This window comes from Physeter macrocephalus, chromosome 18, assembly GCF_002837175.3.
Source record: "Physeter macrocephalus isolate SW-GA chromosome 18, ASM283717v5, whole genome shotgun sequence".
Lineage (NCBI taxonomy): Eukaryota > Metazoa > Chordata > Mammalia > Artiodactyla > Physeteridae > Physeter > Physeter macrocephalus.
The window spans coordinates 92,562,561-92,589,144 of NC_041231.1; the positions used below are offsets into that span (position 1 = coordinate 92,562,561).

A 26,584-nucleotide genomic window follows, 5' to 3' on the forward strand; every position below is an offset into this window, starting at 1 on the left:
CAGGACTTACCAGTCCGTTCTGTACCGAGAACACTCAACGTTACACAGAAGAAAAGGGGTCACAGCTATCACCAAACCACAGCTTACCCCCCTCCCCCCTCCCCACGCGATGCTGAGGCTCCAGGATGGCGGAGGAGGATTACACGCATTTCCAGCCCGCATGTGCAGAGAGTGCCTCCTGCCTGTCGGATTAAAATCCCCACGTGGCGACTACCCACTTTTATTTCGACTGACCCCCACCCCTCCCAGACAGTGGTCTCTTTACTCAGAACGGACCAACAGGTTCTACTTTCTTAGAATATAATTGAGTCCCTTTGCCTTTAAGCATACTATAGAGTGCCTTCCTCACTGTGACTAAAACCAGCTCCTGTGTGGTCTTTCCCCTCCTAGCCTCCCGGACTTATAGACACTACAGACCCCTATTAACAAAAAGCCTTTAGAAATTATACAAAATTTTAAAATAAGAATGAGATTGGAAACTAACTATATAAAATGTAATAAAATTTCCTGAGCCCCTTTCTAAGAGTAAGGGTATTGAAAACAAATCTCAAATGTGAAATATAAATAGTAAACATTAAAAATAAATAAATTAGGGCTTCCCTGGTGGCACAGTGGTTGAGAGTCCGCCTGCGGATGCAGGGTACACGGGTCCGTGCCCCGGTCTGGGAGGATCCCACATGCCGCGGATCAGCTGGGCCCGTGAGCCGTGGCCGCTGAGCCTGCGCGTCCGGAGCCTGTGCTCCGCAACGGGAGAGGCCACAACAGTGAGAGGCCCGCGTACCGCAAAAAAAATTTAATTAATTAATTAATTGATTGATTAATTTAAAAAAGGAAAGCAGCCAACATTACTGATGTTCATTAGAGGGGCAAAGTCATATCCCCTCTAATCTGGAATACATCTGACTTGTTTCCTATAATTGCTTTCCTAGCTCAAAGTAGTATTTTAAATAAATTTAGGCTTATTAAACCTGTTAAAACTTGACAAAGATAATATCCTCAGTCTCTCAAAAATTCTGTAAGTAGCTCAAATTGTTGAGAGGAAATCATTCTCTGCAGCAAGCCTGCTGAAACTAATTGGGGGGGGGGGGGAGCTTTGACTAACAAAAGTGCCTGATTAGATAAGATAATGCAATACATCTACTATATCTAGTGCAACAATACCATTCACTATAGCTAAGACTCTTAGCATTTCCATTATAAAAACCTGTTTTTCAATTCTGCCACCTGCCATCCATTAAAAAATTTTTTTTTTCTCCCACAGCATTCAAGTGTTGATCCTGGAAACATTCTACCACCACTCCTACTAAATGTTTTTGTCCTTTAGATTATCATGCAAATATTTTAAGAGTGCATTTTGTCTTTGCACACTGCACAGTTCTGATTTCAAATATCAAAGCTGTAATGTGCAAGCAAGGATCGCAGGAACATTCATTCCAGAAGCACATCGACAGGTACTGGAGGTCAAGCTGGCAGAATCTTAGGCGATAGAACGTTACTCTAACACCCGAAACAAGAGTTACAGGTATTTATGGTCCTGAAGACATCAACAGTGATCAATGTTCTTCATCTGACAAAATGGGGGAAAAATCTAACAAGGTAATATGAAACAGAAAAACGTACAAATAAAATATCAGGTAAAAAAAAACCAAATTCATGGCAAGGAAAAGCAAGTATGCAATGGTGACAGTTCAGTAAGAAAAAAGTGGGCTAAAATACAACCTATCCACTCTCTCCAACAGGTGTTAGCTATCTGCTAAAAAATGCCCAAATGTAAGGCACAGTTTATTTTTCCCAAAACAATTATCCCTCAGAAAAGAGAAAACTGTTTTATACTTCTAATGAAGTCCATTTCAAGTATTTCTTTTTACCAGGGGCACTTATTCTCCCCACCCCCTTCTTCCGAGCTACAGTATCACTTGGAGAAGACATCACCCTGAACAACAGGATCCCTGGAAGCCTAGGGAAGTCACCTGAACCGGTCAAAAGGGCTGCAATGGATTTAAGCCTTACTTAACTCCTAGGGATATAACCTGACACTGGCAAGTATTGGATTTCACAGTAAACAAGTCTTTCAAAGACAAATTTTTACAAAGCATTATAATAAGTGGTGACACGTTAGAGATCAACATATATGCTTCTCCAGGAGGAAAGAAAAAACCAACTGTTCTTTAATTATGAGAACAGGCACCAGGGAGAAAATTTCCAGTGCAATACATCTACTATATCTAGTGCAACAATACCATTCACTATAGCTAAGACTCTTAGCATTTCCATTATAAAAACCTGTTTTTCAATTCTGCCACCTGCCATCCATTAAAAAATTTTTTTTTTCTCCCACAGCATTCAAGTGTTGATCCTGGAAACATTCTACCACCACTCCTACTAAATGTTTTTGTCCTTTAGATTATCATGCAAATATTTTAAGAGTGCATTTTGTCTTTGCACACTGCACAGTTCTGATTTCAAATATCAAAGCTGTAATGTGCAAGCAAGGATCGCAGGAACATTCATTCCAGAAGCACATCGACAGGTACTGGAGGTCAAGCTGGCAGAATCTTAGGCGATAGAACGTTACTCTAACACCCGAAACAAGAGTTACAGGTATTTATGGTCCTGAAGACATCAACAGTGATCAATGTTCTTCATCTGACAAAATGGGGGAAAAATCTAACAAGGTAATATGAAACAGAAAAACGTACAAATAAAATATCAGGTAAAAAAAAACCAAATTCATGGCAAGGAAAAGCAAGTATGCAATGGTGACAGTTCAGTAAGAAAAAAGTGGGCTAAAATACAACCTATCCACTCTCTCCAACAGGTGTTAGCTATCTGCTAAAAAATGCCCAAATGTAAGGCACAGTTTATTTTTCCCAAAACAATTATCCCTCAGAAAAGAGAAAACTGTTTTATACTTCTAATGAAGTCCATTTCAAGTATTTCTTTTTACCAGGGGCACTTATTCTCCCCACCCCCTTCTTCCGAGCTACAGTATCACTTGGAGAAGACATCACCCTGAACAACAGGATCCCTGGAAGCCTAGGGAAGTCACCTGAACCGGTCAAAAGGGCTGCAATGGATTTAAGCCTTACTTAACTCCTAGGGATATAACCTGACACTGGCAAGTATTGGATTTCACAGTAAACAAGTCTTTCAAAGACAAATTTTTACAAAGCATTATAATAAGTGGTGACACGTTAGAGATCAACATATATGCTTCTCCAGGAGGAAAGAAAAAACCAACTGTTCTTTAATTATGAGAACAGGCACCAGGGAGAAAATTTCCAGGGTCCTCATCATAGATTCAAAATATGTTGGATTTCAAACAAGTCGAATGGAAGTGAAGTCTTGAAAACTGTGTCAGACGACTCAAAAAGTGATTTAGGGAGGGGAAAAAACCCTTATGTTCAAGATGCCCTCAAAGTGTTTAAATAAAATTGCTTCATGAAAAGCCAGGGGAGAAAAGCAACATTTAAAAACTACTTAATATAATGCAATTTTAAATATGTATGTATAACTTAATATAAGGATGACAAATTTCATCTCCATTCCTAAAGTTTATATATTCCAGTGAGTCAAAACACTTTAATCTAGTCACTGGGAAAACTGGGGCATCGCCTTATATTGGAATCATACGTATTTGCCACCTGCGATAACTGAAAAAATAAAGACAAGGACCAAATCTTTTCATTTTTAAAATCATTTCCCTCAGCACATAGCACTGTATCTCATAGATATGTTGAATAGTTAAGCAACATGTTAAAATTTACTTCACATATATGAAAAGGTCTACATAAAATGTCTTGTGAAAGAAACAATCAGAGTATTTTATCGGTTAGATACATGAAGTACTTCCTTCCCCCGAAATAATTATAAATTTGCAGTATGTCTATTTTTGAAAATACATTTATACATCTGCATGCACATGTTTTTTAAAAAGCACTGGGAGTGTGGTGCTGGGCTTTCCAAACCCAGGGTGTGCAAGACAGCTTTGTTGTATTTTCCCCAAAAGATTTAGTATTACTTTTTTGAAAACCATGATTAACATGAAGTTAATATATATGTAAAGCATCCAGAATAATGCCTAGCACACAGTAAAAGCTAAGTACATTTTAGATATTACCATGAATTGCTAAACCAAAACTGGGGTGTTAAAGGTTGTTTACTGACTAGCACTTTACTGCAAAAGGCAAAACCTGCAATTTCATGATATTTAGTATAAATCATACGTAAGTAAAATAAAACCCAAACTGAAGATTGTACTTCAATGACTGCTGCAGGCCCTTCGTACTGGCTGTAAATCTGCTCAAATCTGAAGGTGCTACAGCAGCTGCCATTACTGACTGTCACACTACATGGGTCACTTTAATACCTACATTTCGTGAGGAACAGCATTAAAAATGAGGATTAATGAAACTTGTGATAAATTAAGAATTTAATATCGCGTATAGAATTTTTCTTCAAATTTTTACCCACACTCTAACCCAGGGTAAGAATCCTAGCTCCACCCTTAGGACTTACGTGACTTTGGTCCAGTCTTTTAACCTCTCGGTGCCTCAGCGGCCTCATGTGCAAAACAGGAATTAAAAAGAAAAAAATTCACACCTTGCCCATTTGTGAGAATACATGTAAAGCAGTTAGGACAGTGTCTGGCACATAGCAGGTATTATGTAAATGCAAGCAAAACAAAACCTACACATGAAAACTCAAAGCTGGACTGATAAAACTCTGAACAGAAAGAACGGCATCGTATTATTACGAGCATCTTTGAAAAGTCTTAACATGACCACTTTTCATATATACAAAGGCTATTTCGTTGCAGTCATGAAAGGGGAATCTAAACTGCGCTACTGCACTGCTTTCTTTCCTACCCCATGCCACTTTTCCATCGCCCTTTTATGCTTTTCCTCTTGGTTCGTATTTTAGCTCATCAATACCTGCCATTAACAGTGCTTGGTCCTGTGGAAAACAATTAGAATTTTACAACACAAGACAGTCCTTCACCAAATAGGTCTGCCACAGAGAACTAAACAAACACATAACCACAGAATGCAACTGAATAAGATAACGCATGCAAAGCACTTAGCATAAGGGCTGGCACTCCACAAATGTGAGCTGTTGTCATTAATTCTATTAACAATACTCGTTAAAAAGCATTACTCAATCTCTCAGCTTTAAGGTAAAAATAAATTTTTATTTGGTTCTTAATGTACACATTTTGTTGTCAGAAGCAAATGGAATTTATATATGCAACAATATGAATTTCAGAAACATTACTTTGAGTAAAAGAAGCCAGACACAAAAGGGTACATACCATATGATTCTGTTTGTATGTCTCCCAAGAACAAGCAGATAGTATCAGAAACTGCCTGCTACAGAGGGGAAGAAAAAGGGAGCACTGATTGGAAAGAGGCACAACAAAATCTCCTGGGGTGATGGAAATGTTCTCCATCTTCTTTGGGTGGTGGAACATGGATGTACAAAATGGGAAACATTTTATAACTGAACGCTTAAGACCTGTACATTTTTTTGGATATAAACTATACCTGAATTTTTAATTTAAAAAGCAAATACCTCCTTGTAATTGCGAGTAGGGATGTTATAAACATAGGTGATTTCGAGGAGGAAAGATTAGAATAATTGAGAAATTTGCAGTCAAAAACTTACGAGTTACGGCCCAGAGAGGACAAATACACGTATTTATTCTTCCTGTTGAGCGTGCACCTCCTATTTACGCGCGCCTCGGCCGTCTCCCCTTGTCTCTCCCAGGCCTGAGCGCCGGCTCATTCCTCCACTCATCTCAGAAAGTTTGCAGTCTCTGCCTACACTACGATACTAACAGAGTTAACAAAAAGAGAGACTATGAATACTCAATCAAAATAGCTATGTTTTTATTAAGCAGACCAGCAGCTGTGTGAGCAGAGACTTGTAAATGCATCTGTTCTACAGGATTTTATGTTTAATTCAATTTGTTCAAATCAGAGCAGCAAGGCACTATACCTATGGGCTCGACAAGGAAATAGTTTTGCAAAAACAGAATCCTACATTAAAATGGCATTTGTTAGAAAAGACTGCACCTATTCATTCATTTACTCATTCACGCAACAAGCACTTACTGAGCACCTATTCCATGCCCATCATTGTGTGTGGAGCTGGGAACACAAAGGTGAAGCCCAGCCTGGCAGAGGTGACAGACATCTGAACAGATGGTCATAATACACTGGCGGGCTCATAGGCCTGGGGTAGCACTCTGAGAGCACAGAGGAGGGGCAGACTTCCTTTAAAGGCTGGGGCTTTTCTGGAGTAAACAGGCAGAGAGGATGAAAAATATACTCCCACCTAATCCCCACTCCATACATAGGGAGCTTTAGCTGTACCCGTAATGTTTTATTTCTAAATCTGGGTTGGAAGTACATGGCTGTTCTGTATCTTATTCTTTTAGTCTTTTTCTCTGTCGAGTATTTTGTAATGAAAAAATTTAGTGCAATCCACCAAGTAGTGCCTGTAGACTCTGAAAACCTTCCCCACCGGCAGCTCCTCCTTCCACAACAGACAGCTTAGAGTTGCCAGGGTGAACTACTCCGAAGTGGAAGTAAATGGGGAAAAGAGACAGGCTGAGGAGTTCTCGAGTGATAGCTGTGTGTTAGGCCTGGAAAGGCACAAGGGGTGTGTAGGACATATTCCAATTTCACTTTATATATCCACAGGAAAAAAATGGGAGTATATACCTTTGCCATAGAAAAAAAGTGGTTCATCACAAACAACTACCTCCCTTCATTCTGATCTCTTATTCTCTCAGCAAACGTTTACTGCACACTTGCTCCACGCGACATCCATCCATCCAAAAGCAAGCTCCTGCCTCCCAAGCACCTGCCATCCAACAGCGGGGGTGAGTCAGGTGTGCAACCTCCGGGAGTACAACAGGCAGACTCTACAGTAAGGACTGGCGAAGGTACAGCGCAGGCCTGAGACAGGGGACACGGCAAACGGCAGGCACTAAGCCTTACAATGCTGACCATCTTCACAGGTCACACCAACTAACCCTGGGAATTTTGCAAAAACATACGAAAAGGAAATAAAAACTATTTTTAATTCTTTTAATTATTAAAAATTAATGTTCCTGTGCTCCAGAATCCCTGATATTAAAGGGTATGAAATTTTCAGTAATGATGCAACACCCATTGTCCTCCCATTCCATAAACGAGTGGTAATCACATCATCTCACTAGCTCCTCCCCACAGGAAAAACAACTGACAAAAATCGAGAACTCGCTTTGAAGTTCAAGGTACCACTCTCATGCTGAAATAATACTGCCTCAAGCCAAAATGACTGATGGGAAAGTGCTAGAGCCTTTAAGCAAAGGTAGACTTTTCTTGACTGGAGTGACTGTGTAATATGTTTACGTGGATAGTATAACTCAGTTACTTTTTCTTCTTTTACTGTTCTCATAAACACCAAATGATCAGTCTTCCAATCAGTTATTTGGAATCTTCGTTTTTCCATCCTAAAAAAACTTTTTTAATTTAAAAATAAAGTCAATTCAAAATAAAGTCAATCATAACACACACACACACACACACATACCCCACATACGTATAACTAAGTGAATTCAAGGTACTTTTGAGATTAATTTTTTTTAATTGACTTTCCTCTCCTGCCAACCCTCCTGTAATCCAATACGCTGTAAGAATAATGCCACTGCTTACACACCTCCTTCTTCCCACACTGGAGAGTTTAAAGGTAAGGGGCAAGACAGGTTTGCAGTGTTTTGATATAATGTGTTGCCATGGAAATGACTGGCTTGTTCCTTATGAAGCACCATGACCTCATTGCAAATGAAAAAGGAATAGGATGATTTCTGAGGATTCAACTCAGAGAAAAATTAAGAGCTAGGAAAAAAAATCCAAAAACTGAACAGACAGTCTGGAAAACATTGCAATGTCAAGACTTATACTGAAATATTTTCAAAGAACTTATAAAAGCCTGACCTCCAAAATAGGAATCCTGTAATCAAAAAGGAAGATATAATATTAATGTGAAGAAAAACCATTCAAATAACATGGACCAGTGGTTTCTAAATAAATACATTACACTCTCAATCTTGAGAGACTACGAGCAAAACCCTATGACTTTCTGGGGGTCCACTAGAAAATTAAACCCACACCATACTTTCCCCTTCCTAGAAGCAGCCTGCTTTTTTCTTTTTCATTTCTTTTTCTTTTCTTTTTTTTTTTTTTTGGTGCCCCTGTTTATACAGCTTATCCCTTATCACACTGACAAGACTGGGAACCACACCAGATGGTCCCCCAGACATAATTCTAACAGGTTTTTTGTGCAAACAAAAGATAAAGAAGGCTACAGCAATGATTTACTGATATCTAAAGTTGAAAACTGACAAAACACAAACTGCTTTTTTCTTACTGTTTGAACTGTTTATCCTTTAAACTACTAAGATAGATATGGCCAAAATTAAATACGATTTCAAACTACAAAACCAAATACCCAGCTTTAACAGCCATTAAAGTTTTGTCTTTGAGTTACCAAAATGTCCTAAATCACATTTTTTAAAAACAATGTCTATCATTCCCTTTGTACTGGCAAAAGGGGAAGAAATTTGTAAATTTCTGACTTATAAATCTCACTTAGTTGCTGGCTGTGAAATAAACTACTCATCTGGATTTTTCATAAGCAAAGAAAATGCATTTGAATTGAAAACTCCAAAATATTTCCCCCAAGAAGAGCTAAAGAATGAATTAACTGAACCAAATCTGGAATCTTGGTTGTAGAACTAAAGTCTATTCTATTTCAAAATAATGTACCAAGTGAACATAACACAAAACCAAATGGAAAGTGTCCCCCAAATTACTCATCCTTCAAGATTAAAGAGTGTTTACACACCATAAAACAGGAGCTCCCTCATGACAATCTAATTGCAAAGAGCACTGTTTTTACGGTATACCTGAAAATCCAGCAAAAGCCCCAAACGATAATATATAATGAAACTGACAAGCATCTGAAATAACCTACCCAGACATCAAGCAAAAATACACCAGACAGACCCACAGGGCTCTTGTAATGTAGGTCATGACTGTCAGACCGCAGCAAAAACACGGTGACCCTTGATAAAAATTAACCTTGATTATATGTAATCATGCACATATTTTGCTCAGTAACCAGCCCTCTGAGGTAAGTCCATAAAGCTGCAAGAAGTGGACATCAGAGTGGGCTGGGAACTACTTTTCACCAAAGAAAATGTCTGTCTCAGCATCTGTCTATTGAGGTATAGGGGTAGCTTCAAACAAAATAGTCCAAGACCTCTGGGGCCTCCACACATCTTACTTTCTCAGAGATCTTATTGCTTCAACAAAATGCACTTACTCTATAGTGTGTTTGTACAGATGTCTAAGACTCCATAAAAACCTACACATGCATACGTTCTAGCTAAACTCCTTAACATTCTAGAGGCAGAATATGGCTGGTTTTTTCTTTTTGTAGAAAAATTATAAAAGTAAGCAAATTAAAATCAGATCAGGAATAATAGGCCTGATCATATAATCTCTTACACAGTCTCTTTTTGTAGAAATCACTAACAAAAGTCTCTGGGAGAGAGGTGGTGCTAAAATGCTGACCTTCCAGTTAATCCAAACTCATATAACCTCTTACGAAAACTTACAGGACAAAAATTCCCCACGCAGCAGAACAAAAAATGAGCATGTTCACATGGTACAGACACTTTATCCACAGCTAGTTAATTCAGGTAGTGACAGCATAATACTCAACAAGCCAGTGTTGTAAATTTGAACCAGCCAGTCACACTGCCTTCTGCAGCCACAAGGCAGATGTTTAATTCTGCCAGCCAGCCATCACACGTGAGAACTGCAAACAGGACCCAGTGAAAGACTGTGCTCACATCAGTGCAAATCCATGACCACTGCCAAGAGCGGTGGGTCACAAAGGTCACGTCTGTAGGGCATACATCATTCAAGGGAAACAATAGGTATTCTCTGTACAATGCTTCCAAATCCAATCTAAACCCACTGTACCATGGGTAAAGCACATAGTTTTCTGATGTAGGAATATCCAAGATCCAGGACACTAAAACTGTATGAAGTGTAATGTAACAGTTGTTATTTGATGGTCTATGCCCTAAACCAAATATTTTATTTAATTCTGAACAGAAAATTAATTCTGTCGGACATAGAAGAAATCTAATTTTGACTTTTACAGCAAAAATATGGCATTTAGGGCTTCCCTGGTGGCGCAGTGGTTGCGCGTCCGCCTGCCGATGCAGGGGAACCGGGTTCGCACCCCGGTCTGGGAGGATCCCACATGCCGCGGAGCGGCTGGGCCCGTGAGCCATGGCCGCTGAGCCTGCGCGTCCGGAGCCTGTGCCCCGCCACGGGAGAGGCCGCGACAGAGGGAGGCCCGCATACCACAAAAAAAAAAAAAAAAAAAAAAAGTATGGCATTTATTTTAACTCTAAGACTAAATAAATAGCATCATGCTGATGTAAGAGATAAAATTTAAAGTAAATGCAGCGTATTTTCTTTTAACACATATTAGGTTCACTTCCATCTGCCACCTTTTTGGAGGATGAGAAACTCCCTAGCTGAAATATGTTTGCTAATAAATATAACTTGAGATTTTTCTTTGAAATTAAGCTGTAAAAGTGTTATGAAAACTGTCTTGTTTGCAGACAGCGCCAATCACATACTATTCTCATTATGGTCACTATACACATATTCTTAATACATAAATAACAAACACTGACAAGCAAGGTAAAAAAACAACAACATTGGATTCCACAATGGAAATTTTCAATCTGAAAAGGCAAGTCTAACATACTTTTCAAAAAACGCGAACAGGAAATGTGCAACAGTGAGTTGTGCAGTGTGGTCCTTAAAATCCTGAACTCACTAAATGTCATCATATTAGTAGGAGACTCTGGCTACAGGCTAATTTAATACTTAAATGTTAATATAATTTTCCCATTACTACATCTGCCGTGAATGTTTTTTTAACCAATAAAAGCAAGGTTAGAAAACGGCACGTAAGGAAGAAAAGAAAAATCCTCCAGCAATATCCTTGATACATAAAGTCATAAATATGCATTATTTCCAGGCCTAGTTTATTAAAAATTACTATACTTTCAAAAATGTGTGATTTGAGCAGAAATAAAGGAAGGAACTAGGTTAATAAAAAAAATCTAAAAATAAGATAACTGAAATGAGGCTACTATCTTGCCAGGCATGAATATATAAAACAGTGTAATTTTACTTAAAACATGCAAAGACTAAATCCTAAAATAATTAGTTTCTTTAGCCACCGCAAGACAAGTGAGTCACAAAAATAGCAATGGATAAATCTTGTTATGAATACTATAATGTGGACCTGTATGTATGATAAATAAAGTATAAGAAAGCACGCAGCATTTCTATGTAAACTGCTTCTGAAGGATTATTATGGAATGCACACACTGACTGAACTTAAAGTGCTCGGGTTTTAAACATTAATTTACTTTGACTATGTGCATGTCAAAATGAAAGATTGCTGTCTGGATCCAGACGTGGCGTATTAATATTGAACACAGGCGTTCACTTCAGGTCAGTAGTCACTCCAAGTCGACTTCAGCAGGTGGTAAAAGTAATGTACTCATTAAAATGTATGTGTTACGAGGTTATCTCCCCAAAACAGCTCTCAAATAGAGGTAGCCTTGAAACTGAAGCATTAGATATGCTAGAACCAACCTCTAATTGTCATAAGTCTGGAGAAAATTGAACTTACTCTCGCTCCCTAATAATCAATAAATTTAGTTGCTTTCATCAGTATCTAGGGAAAAGTCAGAGTTTTAAATTCCACAAAGCTAACCTGGCTGCCTCCAACAGAGTTAAATGCTCTTGAACCAACCTACACAGACTAGAGTATCATTTTAGATCCAGAAGCCAGATATGGGAGTTTTCTTCATTTTGGATGTCTCAGTGTATTTCTTAATTAAGTAGAAATTCACTCCTTTAGAGATTTCCCTGGTGGCGCAGTGGTTAAGAATCCGCCTGCCAATGCAAGGACATGGGTTCGAGCCCTGGTCCAGGAAGATCCCACATGACACGGAGCAACTAAGCCTGTGGCCACAACTACTGAGCCTGCACTCTAGAGCCCACGTGCCACAACTACTGAAGCCCGCGCACCTGCAGCCCGTGCTCCGCAACAAGAGAAGCCACTGCAATGAGAAGCCCGCGCACCACAATGAAGAGTAGCCCCTGGGCTTCCCTGGTGGAGCAGTGGTTGAGAGTCCGCCTGTCGATGCAGGGGATACGGGTTCGTGCCCCGGTCCAGGAAGATCCCACATGTCGCGGATCGGCTGGGCCCGTGAGCCATGGCCGCTGAGCCTGCGCGTCCGGAGCCTGTGCTCTGCGGCGGGAGAGGCCACAACAGTGAGAGGCCCGCGTACCACAAAAAAAAAAAAAAAAAAAAAAAGAGTAGCCCCCGCTCGCCGCAACTAGAGAAAGCCCATGTGCAGCAACAAAGACCCAATGCAGCCAGAAATAAATAAGATTAAATCTTAAAAAAAAAAAAAAATTTACTCCTTTCATTTCAATTAACTCTATTCAAATTATTTTCCCCTTCTGTGAGATAATAAATTTCAGCTCTCCAGACTAAAGGCATAAAGCTCAAGACACTAGAGCTGACTCAAACCAAAGAGAGTCCCTCCACCCCCGCTGCCCAAAAAAATTACATCTGACCTTCGACATATACAACCGCGTAACTACACCCAAAAATCTCAAATACGTTTTTTTAAATTACTTTCCAACGTCAGGGATAAATCTTTTCCATTTATACCTGGCACACCTAAACAAGATCATTCTCTTTCACTTCTCTCACTCCTAAGTCACCCAATTATTTCCACTAACAGATAACTCACTTCTTCATTTCATTAACCTTTTTAACATATATAAACTATCATCTTTACAAGCTGTTTTTTCCCAAAAAAATACTGATCCATTTTGTACATAAATAAGCAGACAGGGTCCCCAAATTTGTAATTAATCATTTCAAACTGCTTCATTTCCTCATTATCCACCCAATTACTAGGTAAGGGAAGAACGGGAAAAAGGTCAGCAGAGACAGGGGAAACAGAAGTCTTCGTACAAGGATGAGCCCGTATCTGCCTTGTTCACTGATGAATACACAGCACCACAGGCACACGATGAGTATCTAATGAATGAATGAATTTATAAAGAACCAGAGAGCACTGGAGTTCAACTCACTCATTTGAGATGTAAGTAAACTGAAGGATTAAATGGCTTGACTAAGATCACAAGGCAAGTTGGTCAGCTTTGCACAGAGTCTAACTCAATAGATGCTGCTTTAACGTTGAGTTTTTCTTGTTCTTTCTCCCACCTTTAGTACTTATTCTTTAAGCTCAACACAACTCTTTCTAGACATTTATGTACGTTTCCCTTTCGAGAAATATAAGTGGAAAGTAGTCCCTCCCCAATCAAGGGGCTAATATTCCTAAAGATTTCCATAGCAGGATAATGTATTTGAGGGAATCTAAGATCTAATTGGAAGATAGGACAGGGAGACCAAAGGTAGAAAAAGAACCCATGGAAGCCCCTATCAATATCTGTAAAATTTACTACAGTCTAATAAAGACATTGCACTAAAAGAAAGGACAATAAGTGACACTTTACTTTCAGTTCGTAAGGATGGATACTGCGCTTTTAAGGTTCTCTAACCTCCCCTGCTTTTGAGAAAATTCAGGATTTCCCTTCTACAGCTTCATTCAAATGTGAGTAAACTTCTTTTGGCTTGCAGCAGATAAAATGCATTCTAAGAATGTGTCCAAACATTTGTAAGTCCAATAGATTCCTTTCTTGCTGCAAAGGATTCCTATTTTGGGGGGTCCCAGGGACCTTCCAGCACAGATCTCAGCTGCCTCCCAGCTCTCAGATACAAGATGATAAGCACTAGTGCCCCAAAGTGTCGCTCTCTTCCAGGATGAAAGGTTAAAACCTCTACATACGATCTATGAGCCATTTTTCTTCCTTTTTAATTGCCAACCCTCAATTCCTCTTTTCTAAATTATCTTAAAAAGCAGTGACTTAAATATACCTAAGGAAAAACTTCTAACAATCCTGAAAGATTATATAAAAGTAAATATAATACAGTCTACTGGAACGTCACATAAAGTAAAATCATACTGGGAGTGGGGGAAAAGTCTTCAAATTTGGTGCCTAGTTTCATATTCAGATAAAGGATTTTTCCATCCTCCATAACACCTGCAGGTTTAAAAGGCAGAACACCAGAATTAAGCATTCTAGTGGCAGCCAGTCAATGCTAATTAGCATGACACGCTTAAACTTATCAGGTGGTCCATGACCTACCCCATAATGAAATCTAACTCACTCCCAATGTTCTTGACCAAAGTAAAAGCATTTCTTTGGCAGGCGGCAGAAGGAATGATGAGTCAGGAAGAAATACTCAACACAGGCCAGATGCCTCAAGGTATCACCAGTAGAAACAGGAAAACTACAAGAACCAATTGAGGAAACTAACAAAGAACAATGTGCCTATTCTGTTCAGTCACTTTAAGCAGGAAATCTATACTTCAGGTGCCCACGAATCACAACATTTGTAAAGCACTGACAAGGCCACTTACTGTGGTCAGGCTCATAAAAGGGTCTCAAAAACTTATAAAAGACTACTTGACCTAGAAAAATGCTAAATTTAATTCTTTCAGGTGGTAAGAAAACATCGGTGGTTTACACCTAATGGTAAAGGCAACACAAATGAGAAACCACCTCTGTACTCCATGGAATCACTCAGTAAATTTTACCTGTTTCTCATGAATGACATGAACATCGATATAAATTCATTCAACGAACACGAACCAAGTGCTTATTACAGGCCAAATATGGTAATAGTTACTAAGAATACAAGCAAGGGCTTCCCTGGTGGCGCAGTGGTTGATAATCCGCCTGCCAATGCAGGGGACACGGGTTCGTGCCCCGGTCCGGGAAGATCCCACATGCCGCGGAGCGGCTGGGCCCGTGAGCCATGGCCGCTGAGCCTGCGCATCCGGAGCCTGTGCTCCGCAACGGGAGAGGCCACAACAGTGAGAGGCCCGCGTACCACACACACACACACAAAAAAAAAAAAGAATACAAGAAAAAAGGGTTCTCTCTGTACTCAAATTCAGTCTTACAGGAGAGAAAGTTATGTAAACAAATAATTCCAGTAGAGTCTAATGAGTGCTACAAGCAGAGATAAAGATACTCTTGGTCGTAATAGTGTGTTAAGGAAAAGCCTACTTTGGAGGTGTGCTGGGGGAGATGGGATAAGGAGAAACGGAATGAGAAATGCTGGAGAAGGATTTCACACCTGATATTTCTTAACCTAGTGCTGCACCTCTTTCAGAGTGAGAGAAAGGTAAAAAAACATGACCTGCCCACCCAACCCTCATATTACTGCAACAGTCAAATGGGTTATTTCACAGGCAAGAATTAAAAAGTCAAAAATAAGATTTACGTATATGTATAACGGAATCATTTTGCTGTACATCTGAAACTAACACAACATTGTAAATCAACTCTAGTCCAATATAAAATACATTTTTTTAAAAAAAGGAGAAAAGAAGACAAAAAAGAGATAAGTTCACTAACAATCCATGTCACCTTTAAAGCAAGACCTCCAATCTTCCAACTTCTAATCCCTTATTCCTTCTGTGAAATCACTCCATTTTGCCTCACTGGTTCCCCCTCGGAAGCCATCTATTATACATTACTTCAATATCCCATTCTCATTTCCCAATTAACAGTCACCATCAGAAAAAGATGTGCAAGAGAGAAATACATAAAACTAAAAGACATTTAAATAGATTAAAATAAATAAAACACATATTTAAATTCAATTTCATTAAGTTACCATTCATTTCAGAGACTCAAAATTAAAACATACATAATGGTGACTTTCCTTTATTAATACTTAATATAATAATAGCTAACATTTATCAACCATTTATTAATTTTCACAACAACCCTGTAACCCATTTTAGAGACAAGGAATCACAGGCTCAGAGAGGTTTGAGAAATACTTACTCAGTGAGGCCAAGTGTGCTAATTTTAAAATTACCCCACGTTTTTCAAGCATTTGAGGTGATCAGTGTCTTTTAGATCAAGATGAGAACCAAAAACGGAGGACAACAATTTCAAGGCAAAGCTAAAGGGACATATTACACTTTCAGATAAAGGGCTAAATATGAGAAGGAAAAAAAATCCCTCCGAGTAGACTTTTTATAGAAAGAATAAAAATACATTATGTCTATTATGTAATTTCCTCCATTACTAATGCATGCTTAAAGAAACTGATTCTGAGATAAATTTTTCTTGTTCTTTTCCAGTCCTTGACATAGACTGGTGAGTGGTGCTTTGGACTAACAAGCATATTCAACCAACACAGATGACTAAAATTTAAAAGCTATAACATATTAACCTATCTAGGCCACACAGAAGGGTCATAAGGTAAGATCATCAGCATAAATTAGCACATTATTATAAGGCGTCTAAAGGAGCCAGACAAAATCTGCACGATAGATCTTTTTTTATACGAATATATAATGCTGATTGATTGGATTTTTTTTAATCACAATCACATTTCCTAAGTATTTTAGGAAAAAAATATTGCTTGTATAATATCACATTTTACTACTTCAGGTCCTACCCTGAGAAGCACATTTGCCATTATGGGGAGCCTGGGGAGGAGCAGGGGGTGGGGACCTGTTGAAAGCATTTTGGGGACACTTAGCTGTCTTTCTCAGTTTCATGCTTTTTAAAAAGTTATTCTGAGTGCATTTTTGCACTTTCTAATTTCCTTACAAAAATCCCTAAACACAAAGTCATTTAGGAAAATAATCTTTGTTATTTAGGAAAATAATCTTTGTTATTTACCAAATCCCTAGAATTTTACATCTAAAAAAAGACTAGGTTAAAAAACAGATCTGTTTCTTGCTAAATAATTAAAACACTCCATTAATCTCTACAATAAGAATATCCTAAGAGTATGGGCTCTAAAGTATTGTGTCACAATGCTTTCCTTCAATTTTTCATACTATTCATAGCTCACAGAACAATTGTCAAATACTGGAAGAAAATGTCTAAGTGATAGCCTTTAGCTACTGAAACGGGTGCTGAATAATCAAATCCTCCTTTAATTATGCATTTTTAAACAATTCAGACAAATCACATATATATTATTATTAACATCAACAAAAGCAGCAATAAGAGTGAACATTTAAATATAAGCACATACACTCTCATGAACATAAAAGAACCCCTCTAACTGCCAATTGTGTCTTCACTTCCCCCAAACTACATACATTTAGTAACTGAGACCGTCACTTCAGAGTTATAAGGATGAGTTTTTAATAGAGGAAGATGTTAACTTTTTATTTCTAAGGATTAGTACCTTAAAAAGAGATACTTCAGAAGAAAATAACAAAAACTGAAATGTACAAGTTACGTTGACTTCAAACATTTTCTGCTTTTAAATAAAGGAAACAGTGGAAGCACACCTGAAATTATCTCAGATTTTTTAAATCTTACACCCAAAACAAGAGTCAAGCATTTTATATTAGTAACAGAAGCATTTTGTGCTGTTCTACATCCAGTAAAACTCACTGACAAATTCTGTTTATATTAAAAAACAACTATAGATAGCTTTTATTGGACATAAAACTATACTAATTGTATTATCTTCTGGGGTCATAAACTACATTGGATGTAATATGCTCCATGAATAAACAATCGGAGAGGTTTTCACCTAACTGTATGGGAAATGTATGCACCACATCCTTTATATAAATAATCCTCACTTCAAGTCCAATTCATATTATCTAATTTTTGCATTCTTCACCTAGAGAAGCTCTTCACAGAACCTAGATTCTCCTTTCATCTCACTACTGCCAGTAGGAAATTCAAGCAATGAAAGATTTTTCTAAATTTTCAAAGGTACTTTTACCATAAAGTAACATTCCAGAATGGATAAACCTATGTGGTGTGACCTAAAAGCCACACAAATCATTTATTTATGGCTGTTATGTTTTAATCACTGGATAGTTTTTAGAGGCTTAAAAAAATTAATGGTTTTTGCTATACAAAAGCAACTATGTTTTCCATGAAACATTAGCTGTCACATTAATACAAGGTTTTACCATTAATTATATCGGATTATACAGGAGTCTATGTCTACACGATGACTGTTAAATACCTGAATTTCCAAACCAGTTCCAAAAAAAAATGTAACCTGGTCCTAGTAAACCTTACATGAATTAAAAATCCATTTACAAAACAGAAAATTAAACATTAAAAAAATATAACCTCAATTTAATACATTTGCAGATAAAACACGCAACACATTTTTTCATCAAAAAGCAAAATATTATATATATGTAAACAGTGCCACCTTTTGGTACATTTAGGAATTGAGCTTCTAAATTGTACAAAAATATCTTTAAATGTGATGAAAGAGATCAAAGCAAGAAATTAAAAATACAGCAGTTTACAATTTAATAACATTAAGGTGTAATAAATGAGTTATTCATTTTAAAACATAAATATTTTCAAAAACTAAAATGTGACCTCATGTTTATATGTTTTCATTTCAATTTCATGAGGTTGGCAGAGCACCATTTCATTTCAAAGAAAACTGAGGCTCAGAAAATGTTAATGCCTGACTCAAATATCCCTCAGTTAAGAATGGTTGAGTCATCAGTATCTTGAAATTGCTAGTTTTTAAATTTCAACATTAATTCTTCAATAAGATTTTACAAAATTTTATTTGTACAATGTTTTTTGTATATACTTGCAAGGAAAAGATATTTATGTTTAAATTACTACATGAAGAACATACAAACGCTGACTACACTCTCACAGCTGTTTACATTTCACGAACACAAAAACTCTTTATCTAATACAGTATTCTTCCTACCTCTAGGCTAAAAGAAAAAACCTTCACTGAAAACTGCAAAGCCTTCTCTCATTTGTTTCCTCAGGAAAAAAAAACAGCCCTTGTTTATGGCTTGCATGCAATTTGCAACTTACCTAAGACACAGATAAAAAGCTGCTACAAATGAGATGGAAATGATAAGCTTCCAATATTCTCCCTAAAGCTTCTTTGCCTTAATTTGATCTCCTATTTAGATGTCTGTATAGCATTTTCAATGTCTTCTACTTTTACCTCTTTCACTGATTTCCTGAATAGTTTTTATGAGACCATAACATAGTTATTCTAGAACACCCTCACAGCTCCCTTATTTTTGTAAGCTAGCTAACAACTCAGCTCTCACATGGAAAAAAGAAAATATTCTCAATCATCTTTTATCTTTGATTCATTTGTTACTATGAATTTTACTCAAAGTGCAGTCATCGAGTAGTTTTTCATGAAGCAGACTTCAAAATCAGTTAATATGTAATAAACCCATCCTAAATTACTGCACACTGCCACTCAATTAAAAAGAAAGAAAGAAGACAACAGCTGATAAGATGGTAGCTAAAATGGTTACTGAAAACACTGAAAGAGTAAAAGCAAAGAGCAAGCCAGAGGGATGGGCCAGAAGTACTACATCTTCTGTGAAACAGAACTCCACGATCAAATGCAATAATTAGACATTAACTCAGAAATGTTCATTAATTAGCCTCACCTCTTGTTCATAACATATTCAAGAAAAAGCACAGTATAAGACATAAAAATTGGTAAACCTAGCCATTTCTAAAAATGATTCAGTGGGAAAGCCTGAATATAAACAAGCTAAGCACACATTTTTAAAGGATTCCCTTTCACCCCACAGCTCTTTTTTCATCACCGGGAGCGCTGGATGCGCCCCTCTCAAGAGTAAACAACATTCTGGATCTTCTCTAGAGACCCTTGATTTCCCTCCCCTATTTCTGAATGGATGAAAATCCCACTTTGAAAGCCCTTAGTTTTAATTCTCTCTGCTTTTCTCCCTGGGCAGAAAGGGAAAAAAGAAGGAGGCAGTGCCACTCTCGTTGCCACCCTGTACTATGCCCCCTTACCAATCGCTGCAAATAACTCATCTGAATACAAGCAATGCTCCAAGATCACTTCTCTCTCTGCAGATGCACAGGCATACACACAAATACATGGAAATATATATATAAAACCGAATTTTATTATGTTTGAAGGAACATCAAAATTCCTAATACTGAATTCAATCCCATTAAACTGAAAGCAATTACTGCTTCCAATTTAATAAGAATGGATTAAATTAGATTTCTGATTCAATATAATTTGTAGTGTCCATGTCAGGTAAAGTGATAGTACGAGGATCTTATCTGAGACATGTCAGGACCATGAAGACTGGACTTGACAGCCACTAAATAGGATTCTACTGAAAAACTCAAGGGACTCACACACATACCATATACCACATTTATTTAAACTTTAGAGTATACTTTGATTTGTATTCTGCTATAAAGAAAGACTAAAACTACTTCAATACATTATAGTCAAAACACTGTTTTTACTTGTTCACTAATGCACACACACAAAACATCTGAATCCCTATTGTGTGACAGGTACTGAGTTTGACGATGCAGATGATAATACCAGACACACATGGAACACGTTTGTACATACTAATATTTAATCTTTAGAAAGGACTGCTGTAGTCATCTTCATTAAATAAATAAGGATACTGAAGCACAGAGGTATTGTCATTTGCCCAAAGTCATAAAGCTAATACATGGCAGTAGCTGGCTTTACAGTCTGGCTCAATATTAACAGCTGGCTACTGTCTGCTCTTAATCACTAAGCAACAGTGTCTCTGAGATGCCAAAGGTAAAGATGATTAAGACAGAAGGAACTCACACACCATGGGAGAGAACATGTAAAAAGAAGATAAATTACCCTAAGACAGGAAGTAGATGAGGTACCACCCTCTCCGTCTCTAAGCAGAGGAAGTAAGCTCAATGGTGGCACTGCACGCGGAGATACAGCTGTACAAGCAGTTACAGCTAATAATCAGATTAGGTGACCAGAGGTATAGTCACAACACACACGCATACACAAAAAGCCCTTAAATCACCCATATATATGACATACAAGAATCTGTGTATATAACACAGTGCAAGAATTCTTAGAAACTGTTAAATTTGAGAATCACCAAGCTACAATGAAGGAATAACCAAAAGGAAAGTCTCTGCAAATGCCTGGACATTCAAATCATCTTGAATTAACCATCAAACATGTGTTTGATGCTGGTAAAGTGGGAATGATTGGGAAATTTTAAAGTGCTGTAATTTACTCCATTCTCCTTTAATATGAAACCTCTTTAACCTTAATATATGTTCATAGATTTGGGGATTACTCAAGATGCACCTTATGTAAAGGTTAGTTTTTAGTTAAGCGTGAAAGCAATGTAATGGTAAAGGTATCAAATGTTTGTCCTCAGATTCAAAAACTCCCACTTCAGCATGCTCTTCTGGGCAAAAGGACAATGACCGCATTCTAGAACAAGCACAGTCAGGGCAACAGAGCAACGACGATGTCAAGCAGCAAGCAATGGGCGAATCATTTCACGCAGGGTCTCCGGCATACATGTGGTGGGCGGGGATCTGAGTCAGGTCATGCTGCCTCTGAAAAGGTCAATTTGTCTGACTCTTGTATAAGTACTACTAAAAAGTTTAAAGAGCAATAAATCAGAATAAAATAAAGTGTTAACTAATTTAATGACTTCTAATAATTTTATTAGAAGACTATTTGTAACACAAAATTCACTTTTCATATTAATGGCATAGATGCAGTGATCATGTAATGTAATACTGCCATCTACTGTCCAAGAGCTAAAAATACATCATGTCTTTAATCCAAACCAACTAGAATTTTAACAGCCAAAAAAGAGCCAACATTGTTTTACATGTTCCAGTGTCAACATCTGAAAAAAGGTTTTTTCCTCAAAATCAGAGACAACAATGCGAAAAAACAGATTTTTAAGTGAAGCTTTCATGGTAATTACTCATCTGCCCATTTTCTTAAAAAATAAAAAAGTTTAAACACAGGCTATTTCTAAATGAATTATCAAAAAAGTTTTACAGAATCTCAAAGGGCAATATGAATCATTGAGCAATTAAGCAAAAGTGAAGTTTACGAAAATCTGTTAGTCTCTGTAAATTTGTCACTCATGAAAATTCTAAAATATTTTGAAGGGTGTACTTTAGGCAGAAATATTCCAGATAAAGGTCGGAGGTGCAAAAAGACGGAGTAAAGAGTAAAGACAGTGACAAATATGCGGCTGGGCTGAACGGAACACTGACCGTAGAAAATATTAGTAAGGCCTAGAAAAGAAATTCTAAAATATTAAAACTAAAAAATATTTTTAAGTTGTTCAGTATCAGAATGCCAGCAATTTTGAAAAGACTGGTCATCTTAATACAACTGAGCACTCCAGAGCATTTATTCGCAAAAATTACTGCAACTATATGTGAGTTGAAGTACTACCACTTACATGCTACAAGAAATGCAAACAAGAAGTTTAAGTGACCTGAAAAGGTCAGGCCAAAAGTGGAACAGGATGAAAAATGATCGCAAGTTCCCAGAGAAAGACGATAAAAAAAGGTGAAGTCTCCCCGCCTCTACCAGTGAGAAAATTGAGCTTAAAACTTTTATCAAAATAATTTGATTATCATGCAAGTTATTAATAACTATGACTGGGCATTCACTTTGACATAATACCAGGCTAAAAAAGTCAGGATCTGGAGCCAAAGTATTTTAGAATTCACAAGAGTGAAATAGATTTTCTCTTTATCTCTGTAAAAGGTGAAGAATCTAATCAACCATGCAAGTTCACTCTCAAACATAGGAAAACATTGCTCAGGATTTAAACAACAAGAACAAAATTAACACTACTTAATTTGTATGGATAACACACAATTTAGTACAGAATCAAAACCAGTGCCACTTAGTAGGCTGATGGGTGAAACACAGTTTTGTGCTTCCTACCACAAGAGGAGATTCCTGTTGACATGAAAAGACGAGATTAAAAAAAAAAAAAACTAAATGTTTCCATGCTCTATTTAAAGAAGAAAAAGAAAACTAGAATGTAGAGATCAGAAAAGTCAGCATGTATTCTATTTTATGTCACAGTAATGAAGAGTGCCAACATATAAGTATCATACCACAAGACTTGTTCATCAGATTTGGCCTCAAACGACCTGTGACCATTCAAACGCTAAATATATTCTCAAGATATAAAGATCTGCCACCAATGAGGACAATGAAAATAATTTACCAACATTCCAAAAGAAATAATCCAAAAACAATAACCAAAGCAGCATTATTTGGGGGGGGGATGGGGTTAGTCTATAAAAATTGCTCGCTTGAAGAACACACTCATGAAATGTTTGTGTTCAAATCATACTTCTGTAAAAAGCCACTGTACCTACAAGGACAGTTTAACTGCTTTCCATAACACTAATTTAATTCTATCATGCAAACAGGTATCTGAGTTTTAGAGAATGATATGATTTTTCCTCAGCAGGTTTCATTCTTTGAAATGAGAAGCAAGCAGGCATTATCTTATAAGTTATAAACGACCCTTTTACTCAAAATAAAAAGGATTTGAAAGAGGCAACAAACAAGCATTTACTTCTCTGAGTAAGCCTCTGTGAGGTCTTACTATGGAGTAATTATATTCCTAGATTCACACAGTTGGAAGTAGCAATTTCAAGTATATACCTAATCTCTCTTTCTTCCCCAAATAGTAAAAATATCTACCATTGGTAACTGAGATTTCTGAATTTCTCTGTATGCTGTTTTCAGTAACCTCTGTGTACATTATACATAATCTATTATATATCTCATTCTTATCAATTACAGAGTTAAAAATATTTTTGGTCTACATGTGATTAATGAAATATTATAAACTATTAAGCAATAATAATTTTTATAAATTCCCATTATTCCACAATAACAAAAGAGACCACTGGCATAGGTATCCAGAAATCATTCATATATCTAACCTAAATGAAAGACCTGTAGAGATTTCCTTCTTAAATATTTTAAGGAAGCTAATGTTTATATTTTCTGGGCCTATGGCATCTAGACAAGAAAGAAAGTGGTCCTATAGTCTACTGCATGTAGCCAGACTAGAATTAAAACTGATAAATTTCTGAAGTGGGTAAAATCAACAGTATGTAAAATTAATACGAATACATATAATACAGGCATATAAAAGAAATAAACTACATTAACAAGAAAAATAAATTTCACATTCAAGTGATTAAGGAACCAATTTCCCTTTTTACTATTCCCAAATAAGAAACAAAAATTAGGTTTGCATAACAAAGTTTAATATTCTTGTATAAACACATCAAGACTTATTTTACATAGAAGAGTACTGTTATAAGACTAAAAACCTGCTAATAGGCTAAAATGAATTAACATGTGTTAAATATTAAATACCACCTAGGATAAGTCAAGCTCTGAATTTTTTTAATACTTAGGAAGTTATCTTAAAGGCTATTTTCTTAATTTTCAAACTGCACCATCAGAATGTATTAAGGTAAGTACAGGCTAAATTATACAAAAATTACTAATGAACACAGAAAAGTAATTCTAAAAGCAGATTGAGTGTTTTTACCTGTTTTAAGACTGATTTTGCTGTCTAAAGAATGAGTTATCTCAGGACTTCCCTGGTGGTGCAGTGCTTAAGAATCCGCCTGCCAATGCAGGGGACACGGGTTTGAGCCCTGGTCTGGGAAGATCCCACATGCCACGGAGCAACTAAGCCCGTGCGCCACAACTACTGAGCCTGAGCTCTAGAGCCCTCGAGCCACAACTACTGAGCCTGAGTGCCACAACTACTGAAGCCTGAGCACCTAGAGCCCGTGCTCCGCAGCAAGAGAAGCCACAGCAATGAGAAGCTGCACACTGCAACAAAGAGTAGCCCTTGCTCACCACAACTAGAGAAAGCCGGCGTGCAGCAATGAAGACCCAACACAGCCAAAAATAAATAATAAGTAAATAAATTTATTTTTTAAAAAAAAGAGTTATCAGGACTTCGCTGGTGGTGCAATGGTTAAGAATCCGCCTGCCAATGCATGGGACACGGGTTCGAGCCCTGGTCCAGGAAGATCCCACATGCTGTGTAACAACTAAGCCCATGTGCCACAACTACTGAGCCTGTGCTCTAGAGCCCACGAACCACAACTACTGAGCCCGCGTGTCACAACTACTGAAGCCTGCGGGCCTAGAGCCCTTGCTCCGCAACAAGAGAAGCCACTGAAATGAGAAGCCTGCGCACCGCAAGGAAGAGTAGCCCCCACTCACCTCAACTAGAGAAAGCCCGCGCACAGCAACGACACCCCAACGCAACCAAAAATAAATAAATAAATAAATAAATAATTTTTTTAAAAGAATGAGTTATCAAAAACAGAGTTAATGGCATACAATTATTTACTTATTGAAGGAAACAATGCTATGAAAGGAATAACTTTCCAATCTGCCCTTCTCCTCACATCCATCTTGAAGCTAGGACGGGCCAACTACACATGCAAAGGCAGTTTGCTATGTGATATAGACTAGTGGTCAAGAGCAATGTTTTGGAGCAACAGACTTTACCGCCCATGTGATTTAAAGTAAGAAACAACCTCTCCATTCTCACCTATATGAATGGATGCTAATATGTCCTTTTATCACAAGGACTAAGCATGATAACACATATAAAGCACTGGACCATTCACGGCCTCTCACAAAGCATTCAAATTATGTTCCCATTTAATGTACATACAACAGAAACAGATACAGATGTGTGTATGTGCCAGTTCACATACATATATATTTCCTAACTCTGTCCACTGAGAGGACCTCGAAGCACTGATACTTCACAGTAGCAGTAAGCACAACTAGTGCCCAGATCTCTGGTCTGGTTCTAAACACTATTCTCCTAATGAAAGGAGTCAGGATTCCTTGGAAAAGTGGTTGCTTCCAAGGCTGGGGAAGGGAAAATACAACACTAGAATATCTTGTGGTGCCAGAAAATAAGGAAGTGCTCAAAAAGGAATGGGGGCATGTTTGAAGGACACAGGAGCCAGCCTAAACAAGGTCCTATGGCCAAAGTTGGAACAATACAAGAAACAAAATAAATAATGATAGCTCTGAACTATAACCTATAGAATAAAATAAATATCCATGAGTTCATACTGATATCAACAAACAAAATGGGGAGGAAAGGACAGCCCTTCCTTACAGAAGACTCTGATTAATATATGTGGAAGAAAAGAAGAAAATAGAAAATCACCACTAAGCAAATATCACAGTAATAACTGTTGCAGACAAGATCCACCGACAGATACTAAAATTATCGAATACTAAAATTACTAGGCAAGAGGTTGAGGAGACACAGGATATTTATTAGTTACAAAGAGAAAAACAGTAACTTTACTGTGGAGAAATCTGACAGACAAGGGGTAGTATACTAACATCATGAAGCCCCCTGCCCGATGTGATGCACTGAGAAGGATATAATATCACTTCTGTGCTCTTCTTGCCAAAAATGCATAATTACCTTACTCTA

At 37.5% G+C, this 26,584-nt stretch overlaps 1 protein-coding gene across 10 annotated transcripts in view; it reads right to left on the reverse strand.

Annotated features, from left to right (window-relative positions):
* The window catches only part of CDKAL1 (CDK5 regulatory subunit associated protein 1 like 1), a 678,378-nt gene that overhangs the window by 636,331 nt on the left and 15,463 nt on the right, over positions 1-26,584 (reverse strand). The window lies entirely within an intron of this gene.